General features: G+C 36.3%; 1 protein-coding gene across 1 annotated transcript in view; it reads right to left on the bottom strand.

Annotated features, from left to right (window-relative positions):
- frmd5a (FERM domain containing 5a) overlaps positions 1-16,671 on the bottom strand; it is a 44,131-nt gene that overhangs the window by 9,897 nt on the left and 17,563 nt on the right. The gene's annotated exons all lie outside the window — the stretch shown is intronic.

Below are 16,671 nucleotides of genomic sequence, written 5' to 3'. Positions count from 1 at the left end.
TATCTTCAAATAAAATGTAGCAATATTTCATAGTAATAAATCTTATATCATTGGACAGCCTGTTTGTTATCTCTTTGTTTCAAATAAAAATGCATTTGTGGGTTGCTCCTCTCTGTCGATAGCAAACAGCTTATTCTACTATCGACTCTTGTCCAGAAATATTTGAAGTTTAATAGTTTATTCATTTAACAAACAAGGGGCTCATGAATTCATTTTCCCTCTTCCTTATGCTCATTGGTAGCTAGGTCACACACTGCTGTGGAATACCATCCCCTTCCCTCAACCAGCAACTGTCACAAGTCAGTCTGTGTGGTTCTTGGGTCACTCTGGCACAAATAGCACACTCAAGTTGATCTCACAAGTGTTCAACGGCGTGGAGGTCAAGACTTCAGAGAAGGCTCTTCACCCTGTCCACTCCTAAACTCTGGAGGAAGTCTGTGGGGGCCAGTGCTGTCATCTTAGAGAATGCAATTTGCTCCTAGGCAGTGAAGATATTGGTTTTCTGTTTGTTGCAGAATCAGATTGTCTCCAGTAATTGACAAACCTTGTTTTTCAGTGAGGGAGATGCAGATCCACACAGTATGACTGAGACATCATACTGTCTCTATCAAAAGTTGGCTTTGGCAGATGGTCACAACCCACATATTCGTCTCAGCTGCTCAAACCACAATTGCATTTTACTGACATTTTACTGACAAGAAGCGCTCTTACGACAAATAAATAATTGAGCAAACAAAAATATCCTTACTTAAGTGCAGTTTAATATACTTGGTACACTGAACAATGTGTTATAAACAGCAGAAGAATGGCAAAAAGACCTTTAGAGTGTCAAGAAAGTTCATTGTCAACAGTGATTTATTTCTAAATCAGACACCCAATTATGTCAACATGCTTAATATATTTATAGTTACTGTTTCTACATATAAGTTACAGTGTTGTGTTTAAGTAATAAACCACTGCGAAATGTTTTTTTTTTAACAATTGGCTTTCACATTGTAGGTACCAACATTTTCTTTGAAGGTTTATTTGCACTTTATTTTAACAAGGTTTCTCCTCACTCCTTATCTACCTTTCCTATGTAATATTTCTCATGATTCCCAATATTAAGTTACATTATTTTTGTTTTTCTGTTTTTGAAATGGATTTTAAAAATCCTGACTGTAGCTTTCAGGGTTCTAAATTGTCAAGTTTCGTCTTATACTACTAACTCGTTGAAGTCAATTACTACAACTCAAACCCTTAGGTTTAGAAACCAAAATCCAGAGTCCCAAAGACCAAATGTTAAACTTGAGAGATCACTTTTTCCAAACTTGGTTGTGGTTTTATCACAGTCTGAACTTAGTAAAAAGTAGTGAAAGATGTAAATATTTAAATGTGAAGATCTTTTTAAGTATTTGTTTGTTACTATTCACATAACATAACCTGTTTTTAGTGCTTTTAATTATGTATTTTAATAATCTTTTAATGTTTGTGCTCTCTTTTTGATGTTCAATTAAAATAATTTACATACATGTTTACTAATGTGCTTGTGAATATAATACAGTTTTTCTCCTGCTGTTAGTCTACATGCTGATGACATTCATAATGTCCTGGCTAGCTTACCTGGTTTAGCTCTCATTGGCATCATTTAATGTTGTTCCATGTTTGTTAAACTCCTGCTCCTCAAGTGTTTGGCATTAAGCTTGTCCATTAAGATGTCAGAACCGCTGAGAAGATCCACAGACGTATGCTGGACACAACGGTATTTGACAAGGATAAAATTACACTAATCAAGGATATCATTATGAATACTGACAGGTGTGGTGGATTATCTTTATTTCTTCATCATGTTAGTGAGTTAGTGAGTGCAGTCTATTAGAAAGCACATAAACCTGGTTTCCTCCTAGTGTGTGTGCCAGAAGAAGGACAACTGGGCGTCAGGCCTTGACTTAGTTTGACAAGAACCAAAATGTGAAGTTGAGAAAATTAGGTCAGAGCATCTTCAGAACTGTGCCTCTTGTGGGTGTTTCACATTTGAAGTGGTTAGCATATATTAAAATGGTACAAGGGAGAGCAGTGGTAAAAGCTGCAACAGTGTCATGAGACACCAAGGGTGATTGATGCTCGTAGGGAGTGAAGGATGGTGCAAGTGGTCAGATATAGGAAATTAGTTATTGTAGGTCAAGTTTGGTCAAGAAATGATTTTTGATTCTGAAAGAAAGTTTCAGAATTAACAGTGCATCACAATTTGTTGGGCATGGGACTGTATGAAGGTCAGGGTCCTTGCTGATCTCTGTCCAACACCAAAAACTCCAACAATGGCCATATGAGCACCTGATCAAGAATAACAAACCTGCTGTGCTTCATGATTTGCTTTACATCACAGGGACTCATGAGGGAAACTTTAAGGATCTCTTGAATGTAAAAAGTCCAGGTTACTTTTATTATATAAGGGGGTCCTTAAATAACATTGTAGCTAAACGTGGATTCCTGCAAATTCTGCAAAAATACTAGAGTCTGTCCACAAAATGTCAAAATCAAAAAGATTCAATAACAATATTGACAATTACTCAGAACCAGTCACTGCAAAATATTTTTAGCAGCTTTACAAGGTTTCTAGATTCCAAACAGATGTACCATGGCCCATGAAAAGTGTCTGTATAGATGCAGATTTATTGCAGCGGTGTTTGTGACATCTGTGCCTAACTGATTCTTCCTGCAAGCAGGCAGAAATAAATGTTTCTCAATGAGGAATTCTGAGTCATCCAGCCCACCACTGATGGATTTCTCTGCCAGTTTCACCCTAATAGCCTTTCTGTCACATCTCTCAGCTCGTTGTGGGTAATCTAAGGTCCGCTCAGATTACACTGCCTTGTGTAAAATTTTGAAATAAGTCCAAAAACCACATTATTCAGTTGCTGGATTCCTTTTTGTCAGCTAATTATTTTTTATATTCAAGTGATGTTGTAGTTGTTCGCCAACTGTACAGCTTTAACTAAAAAGTGTGACAAATATCCCTACAACAAAATAAGCAGCACAATGGGTGTCATTCCAAGGATTAGCATAAAAACAATGCTTGATATGTTTTTCTTTCTGGGCTTTCTGCGCAGTTTGAGCTCTGATGTGCTGCCTTATTCTCCCCCAGTATAGAGAGAAAGCCTTTGTAAAATTGACTCAGCATGGCTAATTCAGTCTGTAATTTAGTGTCATGTATAATTTATAATTTTCAGCCCCTGAGACCTAACATTTTTTCTCACGCACTGATATCGTGCTGCAGATTCTTAGAGCATACCGCATAACTCCATCTAGTTTTAGCTCACAGCCGTGACGCATCGTAGCAGACATGCACACTGGAGATGCTGGCAAAGATTTGTTCACACATACAGGAATTAAGTTGTTAAGTAGCAACTCAGCCAGAAGCACTGCTGTATGGGTTACCCAGAGAAGATTCTGTGTATATAAGGTTTTACTGTTTCACCTTTATAAATTTCATTTAAGAACATCAGAACACTTAGCTAAACATTTTTAAAGTGTCTTCAACGAGGAGTTTCTGCTAAAAGAAATCCCTCATGATTTCTAACCATGCCTTGCGAAGTATTGACACCCCATTACCATTTTCATGTTTTCTCAAATCATAATCACAAATGTCAATGTTTTTATTAGGCTATTATATGATGGATGTGTTCAAAGGAAAATTATACATGATTTTCATAAGTCACCAATGTGAAACTTCAGTAAGAGAACATAATAAAGACCAAGGAGCTGTTTGATGCAGAGTAAAGTTACAACATAATACCAAGTTTTTAACATCCCATAATGCAAATGGAGATAGTCTTTCGCAACTGCAAACAGATCAGCACATGGCTGTAAAATCAGAGACAGTGCAAGGAAGACTTGAATCAGAGAAACATTAAAAAGGTGCATGGTAACTCTGGAGGAGCTGCAGAGATCCACACCTCATATGGGGAAATCTATCAGGACAGCTACTAGTCAGATAGTCCACAAATAAATCTTTGACAATGTTGTTGAAATAAAGCCATAAGAAGTCAGGCTTGGAGATTGCTACAAACTGTGTTGGGCACAGAACAAACAAGATGGGGACAAATTTGAACTTTTCGCCAACAAGCAACACATATGGTGAAAACTACAATTGCATATAGTCATTAAGACACTACTTCACATGGTCCATCAACTTTTGCAAGGTGTTATCTGTATAATTTCCTCAAGGCTAAACCACTCCTTGCTGTTTCATCCCTCTGCCCCTTTACTTTTAAGCAATTCAGCAGTTTTTGTTCATGAAAACTATTCCTCAGTAACACAAAGCAAGGGCAGCCTTCCAGGTAGTGTCCTCAACTCTTTGTTTCTATAAAATGTGCACAAGGAACCATCAGGATTATTTTTTAGCCCCATGAGCTACATTTTAATATGAATTTTAGTTATACTGTGCTAGTAATGTAACCTTCTCTCAGAAACCCAAAGGTGTTTTTTTTTGTCTCTTCTGATGAAAGCAGTTTAATCTTCCCCTAAGACATCGTGTTTTAATCTCCTGTGTCAAACTAAACAAAACACTCTGCTATTTTTGCTACTTTGATTCTCCAGTAACACAAACAAAGCCACTCATTAAAACTTTATGTTTCCCTTAATACCGCTTACAACTATTAGAAGAGAAGTGACAGTGGCCAAGAAGGTAACAAAAAGTGGGACTTTTGCCAGACAGAGAAGTATTTTTGTCAGTCTTCTTATCTCCCCTCTGAATTTTTGCTCCTTTTTCATTATCACTGAAAAGGCATATCTCCCTGGCTCCCTATGATAATCTATCAAGAAAGATGATTCAATCTCAAGTGAGGAGGGATATCATTAAATGGAAATGTCCCTTTTGCCTTCTCACGGCTATTACTGATGACATGATGAAATAAACTTTGGTGTAATTATTAATATACATATATGGAACATAATGAAATTCATGGAAAGGTTACAGCATAGGAGACGGTTCAGTGAAGGATGGTGGCATGGGCGTTTTTTGTAAAGTATCAGGTGTGTTTTACCTTATAGTTATAATAATTAACAAGAAGTGTATGGGTTCATGCAACAGTTTGCCATCCTTTGATGGATTATCAGCTCTCTCTCCATCTCTCTCTGTTGTTCCAAGTTTTGTTCAAGTCTTTCTTAAGAAATTTTATGAAATTTAATGTGAAAGGAAAACTCAATGAATGACAGATTTTGTGAAAAAAAAAAAGTTGAGCATACTAAGAGCCTAGAGTTGTTTTAAACACCTTATGCTGAGCAAAGTGCCCCCCCTGAAACCAGTTCACCCTCTTTGATTGTTCCCAAAGCCCCAGGAAATATCAGTGTCTATTGGGGAATCCAGCCATGAAAATGGAAAAGGCCGTTTTGGCTCTGGAGAAAGGGTTGTGTGTGCACACAAGCGTGAACAGCCCACCATTCCCCTTATGTGCCAAAGCTCTAATGGATGCCCAAGGGAGATGCAATGTTCTCAATAAATTATCCACATAAACACACTTATTTGTATATTCCAGGACTTTTTGTGTGGCTACATTTAGCCAAGAATGGGTCAAACCTCTTCAAAAAAAAAATAGTGAATCACTTCATTGGGAGACATAACACAGAAATCACTGAACTCTGAAGGTTTTTAACATTGAATTATTTCCTGTTTTGTGGAATGCTGCAAAATGATTTAAATCTCTCAGGATTTTCTTAAGTTTAAAAATAAAACTTAAAGTACTTAAAAAAAAAAGCCTATGTCTTTCTGGCTTTTAAAAAATATTTAAGATTGTTTTTAAAAATTGGAATTACTGTTGTTACAACGTCAAGTTTGTGATATAATACATAAAACCATTAATCTATTTTTTACCATTCTAGCAGATACTTGTAGGTTTTGTGTTAAAACTTACTGATACTTTTACCTTTTATAATTTAATTCACATTCACACAAATCCAAAGATTCATGTAAAAATGTTAACATCAAATCATGATCCTACCCCTAAAACTTTTCACTGTGTGTATACTATTGTTTTAGTGAAGTACAGTAATGCCTTTTGTGGTCTCAAACTGTTTTTGATGATGTCAGACCTTAACCAATTTTCAAAGAATAGAGGAAAAGGATGTCAAAAGCAGAAAACAATAACTACTTGATGGGAATTCAGGTTCTTCTGTCTTTTCTTTTTTTTTTTACCTTTGTTTCTAAATTGAGGTGTATAGGACATATGTCACATTAATAGTGTAATTTTCAAAAAGAAATGATCTCTTACTCATCACGTTTCTTTTACATGTTGGAACCTGACAACTTAACATGAGCGTCGTCTGAGCTAAATCACATGGGCTAAAAGAGAGACCAACATTTTCAGTATTCCAGTTATACGAGATTTTACTGAGGTGAAAGCACCTTTGAATATCTTATGCTCTAATTAAAGCCAAGTAATATCAGGCACCACTATAATGGGAGACATTATCTTATTGGTCACACATGCTTGGTTGACCTTCACTGTAACAAATGGCTGTAAAAACTACAGCATGAAAATACAGTAAGGTGGCTGGGTTTTGAAAATACAGCTCTTTACTGTGATCTGAAATGCGTATGGAAAGTATATGGGACGTGATTGGACCGCTGGATCACGTGCGGAAATTTACAGCTGTACTGTCAATTTTTCATGTGCAGTTGCATTATGGGATATTTACCGGCTGGAGGCAAACGTTCACAGGCTAGAGGGCGGGGCCAACAATGATTTTCACCGGGTAAGTACTTTTTAAAAAACATTGTATTGCAGTTTTGTGTTTGGGTACGAAAATATATTTTATGTACCGGTAGTTACAGTATATTGAGCTACTCTCACTTGTTTGCTAAAGCTAACTTCAGTTATTTCTCAGCTAGCATTATGTGCAACACAAGTGCTTTTTAGTTCAGTTCACCTAGAATATGCAGATGGCTGTATTCTGGTCTTTTTGCGGAAGTTGTTTGAGGGTAGGATGCCTCAGCTGTTTTTTTTTTGTTTTGTTTTGTTCTTTTCTCTCGTACATAGGGCTGTCAGTGGTAAAGCATTAGCGCACGCGATTAACCTGAACATTTTTAATGCGTTAATATATAATGCAGCTCAATCGAACCATCTATTTTGACATCAAAGCCTCTGTAATTAGGAAGATCAGAGAGAGTGTCTGTCCACTAAATCTTTCCTTTTCATCCTGTCTGTCTTTAACTGACATAAATGCAGTTATGTCATTTATAACATTATAACATTAACTGCATTAACTGCATTAGTGCAGTTAATGTTCTGTTTATCTCATGTATTAAAACATGTAATTCTTTCTTTATCTTCTAGCAACCCTTTGATGATTTCTGGAGAAGTTCAGGACTGAGACCAACTCAGAACTCAGATTTAAATTGACATTAAAATAAAGCGATTTTAAAAAATATATATATATATTTTTTTTTAATTAGAAAAATAAAACATTTTTTGAGAGCTTGGTAAATGAAGTTGCAAGTTCACATTTAAACTTTTAAAAGCTAGCAAAGTTTGCAGTTTCATGAACTACTGTAAAATGACAACTTTTTGTAATTCTACTACAGGACTACTGTCATTTTATTATGATAAAAATGTGATGAAATCATAGTAACCATGTTATATAATTACTGTGCTATTTTAAAGAAATTACAGTAACACTAATCAAATCACAGTAAGATAGTAATAAAAATTACAGTAAAACTGTAATAGAATTACAGTAAGGCTACTGTAAAAAAAATTATAGTAAGGTTACTGTAAAGTTACTGTAATTTCTTCACCGTAAAAATCACAGTAACTGGCTGGCAACCCTGCTGCCAGTAAGTTACTGTAAATTCTACAGTGACTTTTTTTTACAGTGTACCTTAGAACAAAGAGACAATTTTAATAATTCTAAGCCCCGCGGTGTTCCATAAAACCGAGCACTAAAGAGGCCATTATAACTCTTTTGATCTCTGCAGACAACAAAACCTAAAGAAACCTGCTTTAATGGATGCTTTATATTTTCATAAAGTGAATAGATGTATTATGATTTTTGTGTAAAAGAACAGCATGTGCATCATATGTTGTAGAATAGGTGGAAACATTTTCTTTATTATCCTGATTTCGCTCTTTTCATTACAACAGTACAACCTAAAGCTACTTCTCCTACAGAACAACACAGTGGTCTGAAAGAGTTCTTACTTTTACCACCTCAGGAAATAAAAAGAGTGAACAGATCTGCTTCCTTTAAACTTGTGTTATTTGCCTGTATTATTTTGTATGACAGGTATGGAGGATTTATACTGCTGCTGCTGCTGTCATGCATTTTTGGTCGGCAAGAATGCATGACTTGCCGACCAAATGGTGAGCAGGATGAGCTGAAAAGTGCTGCTGATTTGCTGGTTGGGTATTCGGTGTGACAGCTTATTTCAGAGATTTACTGTGGTGTCACTTTTACTGGTCTACTGAGATATCCTCCATTAACATAATCCTTCACAATGCAGCTGATTTATTTTATTAGTGTATTTTAAGGGGATTTACTGTGCAATGGGTAGAACTGACTTTTTCACATTACAAGAGTGGACATTTTAGGAAGGATATATGACAGTTTTGGGTAAAAGTACAATGAAATATCTGAAACCAAACTCTTAATGAGGGGCTGAGCATCTGTATTTAGATGGGGTTTTTTTCATGGTTGTAACAAGCATGTCCATTTGTAACAGCTTACTTTATACATAGTGCTGAAAATATCTTCTTAAAAGTCTTCTTGAAGAATTTTAGATTAGATTATAAGTAGTGACACGTTGTTTAGCGAAACCCACTTGGAGACATTTTCACATGGTTTCCCTTTGCCTAGTTTCAAGCTACATTGGGAAGTTTAAGAGTCTCAGTGTCTGCAGTTTAGTACCTCGGGATGTCCACAGGGAGAAGGAGAACAACCTAGAATAATTGGTCTGCATGTCTAATTAAAAAGTGGTATTTTAAGAGCAATATGAACAGCTAATCTAAAATAAGTCTCTTAGGATAAAATCATAAAAAGAAAGAGCAGAAATAGCAATTTCAAAGAGAACTTGAGAAGTCTTGGCTTCCTTTCAGTCCCAGTTTAATGTACTTTAACTTGTTCTCCAAAAAAATGACTGATGATGTTGCTTGTCTGATGGTCAACAGATACAGGAAGGATCCTCCAAGCAAATATGTGGTAAGCTGTCACAGAAACAACTACATCTGTGACATTTTTCGCTTCAATAGAACATTGTTTCTTTTGTAGTAAATAATGTCTGTTTTCAACATTGGTCTCCCTGAGAAGTAAAAATGTTTCTCATAAGCTGATAGTAAAAGATACAGCTGAGCAGAACGTGTGCTTTTACAGCTCCTTATTCAAACAACTTTGAATAATGAAACTAATAGCAAAGGGTTTAACCTAATTTTGGCATATATCAGCAAGAGCATTAGGTATTGAGAATATTTCAACTTCTATCAGAACAGGTCTGTGCTTCAAACACATTTTGACAGTTTCATAGCAACAGTGGTATCCATGAGCACCACTTTATACAAGGCTCTCTTACTCATGGCAGGGCTCTGCTTAAAGGAAGGTGGGCAACTTCTCGCAAAACATGCACAATGTAAAGATAGCACTGAGTTTTCAAGGTAGCAGTCTTAAATTTGTCTTTAGCTCTCACCCACACAGCTTACATAATGTATTGATCAGACTATGCCAGACGTCAAATGGAAAAATAAGTAAGATGGAACTCCAAATAGCCCCAGTAGGGAAATTCAATGCAGTAAACAAATTTGTATAGTGTCATGCATATATTTAGGAACATGCCTGGATGAAATCATTGGAAAGTTGTGGTTGAATGTCCATGTAGCCTGCAGTCATGTGATTCTCCCAGCTGCGCAGGATTGGATAGGTAGAAGGAAGTAGAGCAGGAGTCATTTTTTATTATTGACCTGTGCACAGTAAGGTCATAATATAAACAGTGATTATTATCAGTGTTGTCTGCTACTATTTTCAGACTATATTATGTCTCAATATTTTTGTTAAAGGTTACTAATGTAAATGCTTAGACATTTATTAAACTAAGTAAAATCTTAATGTGAAGAAAATAGAATAAGATGTTTTAATTTGAAAACGTACAAACTGTAATTCTAGATATAAAATAATTAATAGGAAGTTATATCATAAAAAGGACAAATAAAATAATTAACAGATACTGTTGTGTAGGCACTGATATTGTATTTTAAAGTGTAATATATGACAACTGACAGCACGTCAAAGCCAAAACAACAAAGCTCAACCATATAGCATAATAAAACTCAGAGAGAGTCCAAACATCATGTGGATCATCATCTAAATTTTGAGGGTTTTCAACACTCCAGCCTTTCAAAACTTTAACAATCTAATATAAACCGGCCTATTTATGTGTAATCAGATGCTTTTTCTTCTACGATTGTCTTAAAATAGTAGAACAGATGGAGCCAGACAATGACTGTGGCTTTTACTTGACTGATTTAAGAAGCAGACATGAAGCAGTAGACAACACAAAAAGCAATTTTGAGAAAAATTGTTGTAACTTTTGAAAATAAAATAAATAAATAAAATAAGACGAAATTTCTGAGTTGAACAAAAATATTAAATGTTTGAATTGTGTAGTCAACATAGTGATAACATCAACAAACTGCTGCAACCCTAGAAAGTTTTAACCCATAGTTACCATAGTAAGGTAGAAAAAGTGAAAATCTCAATATGTGTGTATGCAGCTCAGGTACTAATAAACCAAACAAGTTGCTTTACTTCAAAGGTATCGCCAGTGCCCTCATTAAACTTGCATCAGTGTGCTGCAGAAAAAGCTTCCTTTCACTAAACAAGGAAACCTCCCAACGAGAAACTGTGTGGGGCACATCTGTGACAATCATGTTGGCTAAACAGCAAACATCCTCTCAGTTCAGCTTCTGTCACAGTTAAAGAAATGTCACAGCAGTTTGAAGGAGCTCAGTTAACCGGCAGGATGTTCGCCAGAATGTAAGCTGCAGTTTTCAGTGGTTTATTTATAAATAGATTTGCACAGCAACGTACAAAGATTATATTCATGACAAAGATAAAATACAACTAACACAAAGAAGAAAAAACAATTGGTTAAGCTCGATATGAGGTAGCTTCATTGGCATAAAATTTTCAAACTCTAATAAATAAAAGCAGCATCTTTAGAACTGAACATTAGAATGTATCTCTAAAATTGTTTTTTCCCAACAGAGCTAATGGAAAAAGTAGGCAACCAGCATGCTGGAGAAATAGAGAGGCTTTTGTATTCCCTTGTTGATGCAAAGAACTACAGGAAAAACACTGCTTTCACAGATTTCAACTACAGCTAGCGACCAGGAAAAATGTAGATATTTATTCAGTTCGGAATTTTCTCATCCTTATCCATCTTCCAAAAAGTTCTTAGTTTACCTAACATCAGTAAAGAATAAAACAATAAGAATATCTTAAATGCAACATTTACTTTTTACATTGTGAATTGCAAGATAAAGATTAGCAAAATGAAATATTGGATGTATTCAAGGCTTTTTTTTTTCCAAGGCTAAGATCTTTTCGACACCTTGACAAGCGCACTGTCACTGATTGAGGGCAGAGGATTGATGCTGCAAGAAGAAAGAAGAAAGACAAGGAGGAAATATGACATCTTGCCAGTGGGCTGACAGGAGTGCAGGTGAGTGCTGGTCCACTTAGACGAGTATGAACCTTGTCAGTCAAACAAACAGCATTCTGAGCCTTGAGCATCCAAAGCCATCAGCAGTAATGTAAGTTTAGGGCAGTCACTCAATATCCATGATGTGCCCTCATGCACTATCCCCATTTTTTGCTACAGCAACCCATTTTATGAAAAGCCTAGACTGCAGGATGTGGATGACTGCTACATTTGTTAAGTGCCATTTGATAGTGGCGTGTTTCCACATGTTTCTTCCCCAGGGACAAGCAGAAACAGTCATATTCAGTAAATTAGAATAGGTTTTCAGGCACCCATTTGTCAGATTAAAAGTACTTATTGAAAATAACCTCTAAACTGCTATTAAGCATACATTTCATTCATCCAATATTTCTGTATTTTTATTTTAGTTTTTCATTTATCTGATGTGATATTCTAATTTTAAATGCCATATTTTCATCACAATCAACAGAAATAAAGTCTGGAAACCCCAGTTTGTGTGTAGTTAATCTATACAATGTGTTTGACTTTGTGACTAGGCTCCTGCAATAAAAGGGAGTTCTCAGTAATAATCTAATTTATGGAATGGATCTATCTTTTAATCTAATACCAGTAAATACAACTTCATGATTTCAGATTTTCGTTTCTTTCACATTTATGATAATTCTGTAGTTTGTGTTGGTTTATCATTTTAAACAAAGTAAGCCTTGTGATTACAATGTTAGAAAATGTGAAAACATTCAAAGAACATGAACACTTTTGCAATGTCTGTGAATCCACTCTGAAGACACAGACACATTTCCACAGACAGCTGACATATTGGTTGACATCCACCTTTGTGCCCTTTTAAAGACCAACAGGTCTACATAAAAAAAAAAATCAAAAAGCACAACCAATCCAGCTGGTTGAGCAAGAGAAAGACTGGTTCAGTTCACAGAGAGCAGCCAAGAGTAACAGATTGCTTCTGCTCCATATGATCACAGTAAGGACTGGTCTGAAAGGGGTCTTTGTTTACCCGGGGGGAAGCTACGATGGCATGGCCTGGCCACGCAGGGTGACATGTGTTTGGCGCAAGTGGGTTTGGGGATGTTGTGGGAGGCAGCACATTTTGCTGCAAGCCCTTTCCCACCTTGTCTTTGTCACTTCCACTCATGCCAAAAGGCAGGCAGCACCTACAGCAGGTCTTCATTATTTTTTTAAAGAAATCCGTAAATATAAAAAAGTTTTGATTTTTACTGCTCATGAGTTGATTGGCTGCATATTTGAAAGCTAAACAACACTGCTTCATGCACACCCCTATTACAAACTAATACATTTACTACAATGTACATCTATCACCTTATAATAAACCACCCAGAGTGCAGGAAGTGCTAATGACCAAACAATGTGTCTTGTCAACCATCTTTGCAGACTCTGCTGCTCCTGTTATGCTCTAGATGGATGAGTTGGTATGTGTTGAAGTTCTCAACACCTATTAGATGAGCACTTCCTTAGTCAGCAAAGGAAAACTGCAAGAGGAAATGTACAAACAGAGTTGTCAGCAAACTTTATGGCTCTTAGGGAATTCAGGGTGCCCACTAAGAAAATAACAAGGCTGAACGACAAGAAATATGGATTCCCTGTTGTACAAAATATGTACCCACAAGATTCAGTAATGTCCAAAAAGAACAAAGTGGAGCATTTTATTGTTTTGTATCAAATTGAAAAAAATTTCATCTTTTTCATATATTTGCTGATGAAAACTTGATGCCGTTGAGAAGTTTCTTGTAACATTTCATTCATAGCAATAGAAGATTTGAGCTAGAAACTTGTAATTTATCAAGGTCACATTTTTTACAGAGCGGTCCTGATCCGATATTGATATCGGAAACCTATCCAATAACTGCCAAAAAAAGAGTATTGGATAACATTGGCATACAAGCACACTGTTAGAAGGACTCCATTCCAGCATTTAGTCTGACCCAGCAGTGCTTGTATTCTGCATGCAAACCCAGTTGTTAATAATAAATCAGTTGTTCTCATACCTTTTGTCATTGACTGTACTACCACTTGATCAAGCCTTTTCCAACATTCCACCCTACAAAACAAGTAATAAAAGGATGAATGATTTGTGCTGACATCATATCAGGTAAATATCGGTATCGGCTGATACTCAAAGCACAAAATCCTTATTGTACCTTGTGTATAAAGTGTGTTTGGAGAGTTGCCATAATGCAATTTTTTATTTTTTTCTCATGGCTTATATCTGTTTAAGTCAGCACTGTACAACTTTTGTATATAAAAATGTCATCATGCATGATGGATGGAGCCTTTTTATAATTGTGTTGAATCCCTGGAAATTCAAAATAATGGTGCATAAATGCATCCTAAGACAATTGATGGATTACATCTAGCGAGTTTGGGGATTTCCTCCTTTGATCCTAATTAAACTATTGTCTGTACAAATTCTGATGAGATTCTTTTTAGACATCCAAGACTGAGTCCTTGAAAATTCCATGTTGCATAATAAAAAGTCCTCCAAACTTTTCAGCCTTGAGAGAAGTGAATCTTCAGCAAACCACCAGCCTTGAGCTCAAACTGCTGATCTCATTAGCACCATGAAATCGGGCTTTTTAATGATTGGGGGGCCCCATCAACCCCCCTCTCACATCACGTCATCCATCTGCTCCACTGGGATTCAGTCCTACTCTTTAAACTGTGAGCCCACTGGAGCACCATGGCTGGATTAGCAGAATGTGCTTATCCTGCAACCTTCAGGCACTAATTACTGCACTAGAACAAGCAGATTTTCAGCCGCAGGCTGTAGTGCTTGCTGTACTGGACTGAGACATGCTCTCGTTTCCCAGTGTTAACTGGTATGCTGAGAATTGAAAAACTAAACCGGATATACACTACGATGGAGAAATTAAGACAAACTGAAATATAAATATGTCTATGAATATAATGAATACATTATAAAAAAAAATTATTGCCACAAAAATAGCAATTCTGGAATTATGGCTGCATAAAGATGCAGTATAAAGACAAAGCAATGAAGAATGAAGTGGCTGCCATGGTGATCAGGTGCTACAGCCCTGCAAAAACAGCCAAGATACCATGCCCATGTCAGATTGAATCTTGGCAATAACCTTGAAACATTCAGCCAACTGCTCTTCACACCAGCAGTATTTTTCCAAACATGCAACATGACAGACAGTGCGGCAGCATCTTCTCGGTTCTAAAAGCAGAATATTCTTCTATAATCCTCTTGGGTTAGCAGTTACATAAAATATCTTGATTGAGAGAAATAATCCATGAGAACAAGGTCACAGTGGAAAAGAAAAATCTCTGGAGTGGGTTATTATCTCAACATTGCCAGACTATGTAGAAGGAGGTGGAGAAGATACAAGAGCAACGAAGGACAGTTAGTCCAGCAAAAACTACACTTTTGCTGCATTTCTCTTGCATTCGTTGAAGATAAAGTATTAGCTGAATGAAAAAGTATCTTTGAGAATAAGGGCGGGGAAAGATAATTCTATGTAAAGAAGCTTTAATTGTGGCCCATGTATAATTCTCTGTGGATTAAGTTTTGGCTGCCTTACTACAACCCTATTCTCTTAAAGATATACTCCAAGGCCTCCATCACTCTGTCTCAGGCGCTGCTGAACTGAAATATTTGTGACTGAGCTCAAACAGTATAATATTGTTCATCTGACAAGCTGCTGTGCCCCCTCTTACTGCCTCCCCACAGTGACTCATCAGGCAATAACCTTGACAAACAACCTTCAACACCCACACTCCACATAGCAACACTGATAAGATTTACAAAGTAATTTAGAGCTGACTCTCCTCCATCTGTCAGCTTCCCAATTATATAAGTTTCCAAGCATTTATGTGCGCCCATAATTCACTCAAGAGTCTGTGCAATGCAGAGAGTTATTTCTGACTCCAGGCAATCAATGCTGGTGGCAATCTTATGGTGTATCTGGATTGTTATTAAAGCTGTGCAGACTGATGATCAGATGCCAACCGTGAGTCTGACACAGCGGAAGGCGGTGCTATCTCTTTGCATCAGTGCTAAAACAAATGACAATGGGATTGTGAGTACTACTATTGGTTTCTCTTACTCAAGATGACAGAGTGCAGAGAGAAACGCCAAGCACTGATCTGTGGGATAAATCCAGTATTAAATTATTAGCCAATGTGCCTGTTCAATCTGAACAAAGTCTGCATGAATTCAATACCTCATGTACTTGCAACATGGAACTGTAGTTATTGACAAGCCGTCGTGTGTATTACCTTGCAAAAAGACAGCAAGGTAATGAACTTTTAGAAATACCCATGTTGCAATGACAGATTTCAAGTTTTATTGGGATTTTTAATACTAAACCAGCAACAAAGTTGAGAATAATTGTGAAATAAAACCAAAATGATACACAGTTTTTTAACAATTGTTTAAAACTACAAATCTTAAAATCCTTTTTATTCATCTACCTCCTTTACTTTATAATCTCACATAATGTTGCACATAATGTGCAAAAAATAGTCAAATTTGAAATTTAGTCTCGTTTTTTTCTACGGTGACAAGGAGAAAACCTTAGACATAGACATAGCTGAAACTGCAACAAAATTTGTTTCTATAAAGCATTAAATCAGGTTGGAATACAAATGAATGCCATACTTTAGAAATAACTTTAAAATGCATCACTACCCTTCACCTGCTCATATTTGAAATGGTAAAATAAGATCCAAATAAAATACAGAAAGATTTGTGATTGTATTGTGAAAATTGTTGAAAAGTAATGTTCAGCAAGGCGTTGTATGTTGCAAAGCTATAAGATTAAGATGGATGTTTCTGGGTTAAGATTTTGTACATTATGCAGAATTTACCCCCACATTGTGTCCAAAAGTGTTTACTACACCAATAGAAAATCTATTACATATGAAGATATCTTCTCACGATTTATTCCATATTACTGTTCTAAATGAGTCTTGTGGCCTAGACAGCT

The sequence above is a fragment of the Xiphophorus hellerii genome, chromosome 2 (assembly GCF_003331165.1).
Source record: "Xiphophorus hellerii strain 12219 chromosome 2, Xiphophorus_hellerii-4.1, whole genome shotgun sequence".
Classification (NCBI taxonomy): Eukaryota; Metazoa; Chordata; class Actinopteri; order Cyprinodontiformes; family Poeciliidae; genus Xiphophorus; species Xiphophorus hellerii.
Note: the sequence above shows the minus strand (reverse complement) of the source record. Positions and strands in the feature narration are given on the sequence as shown.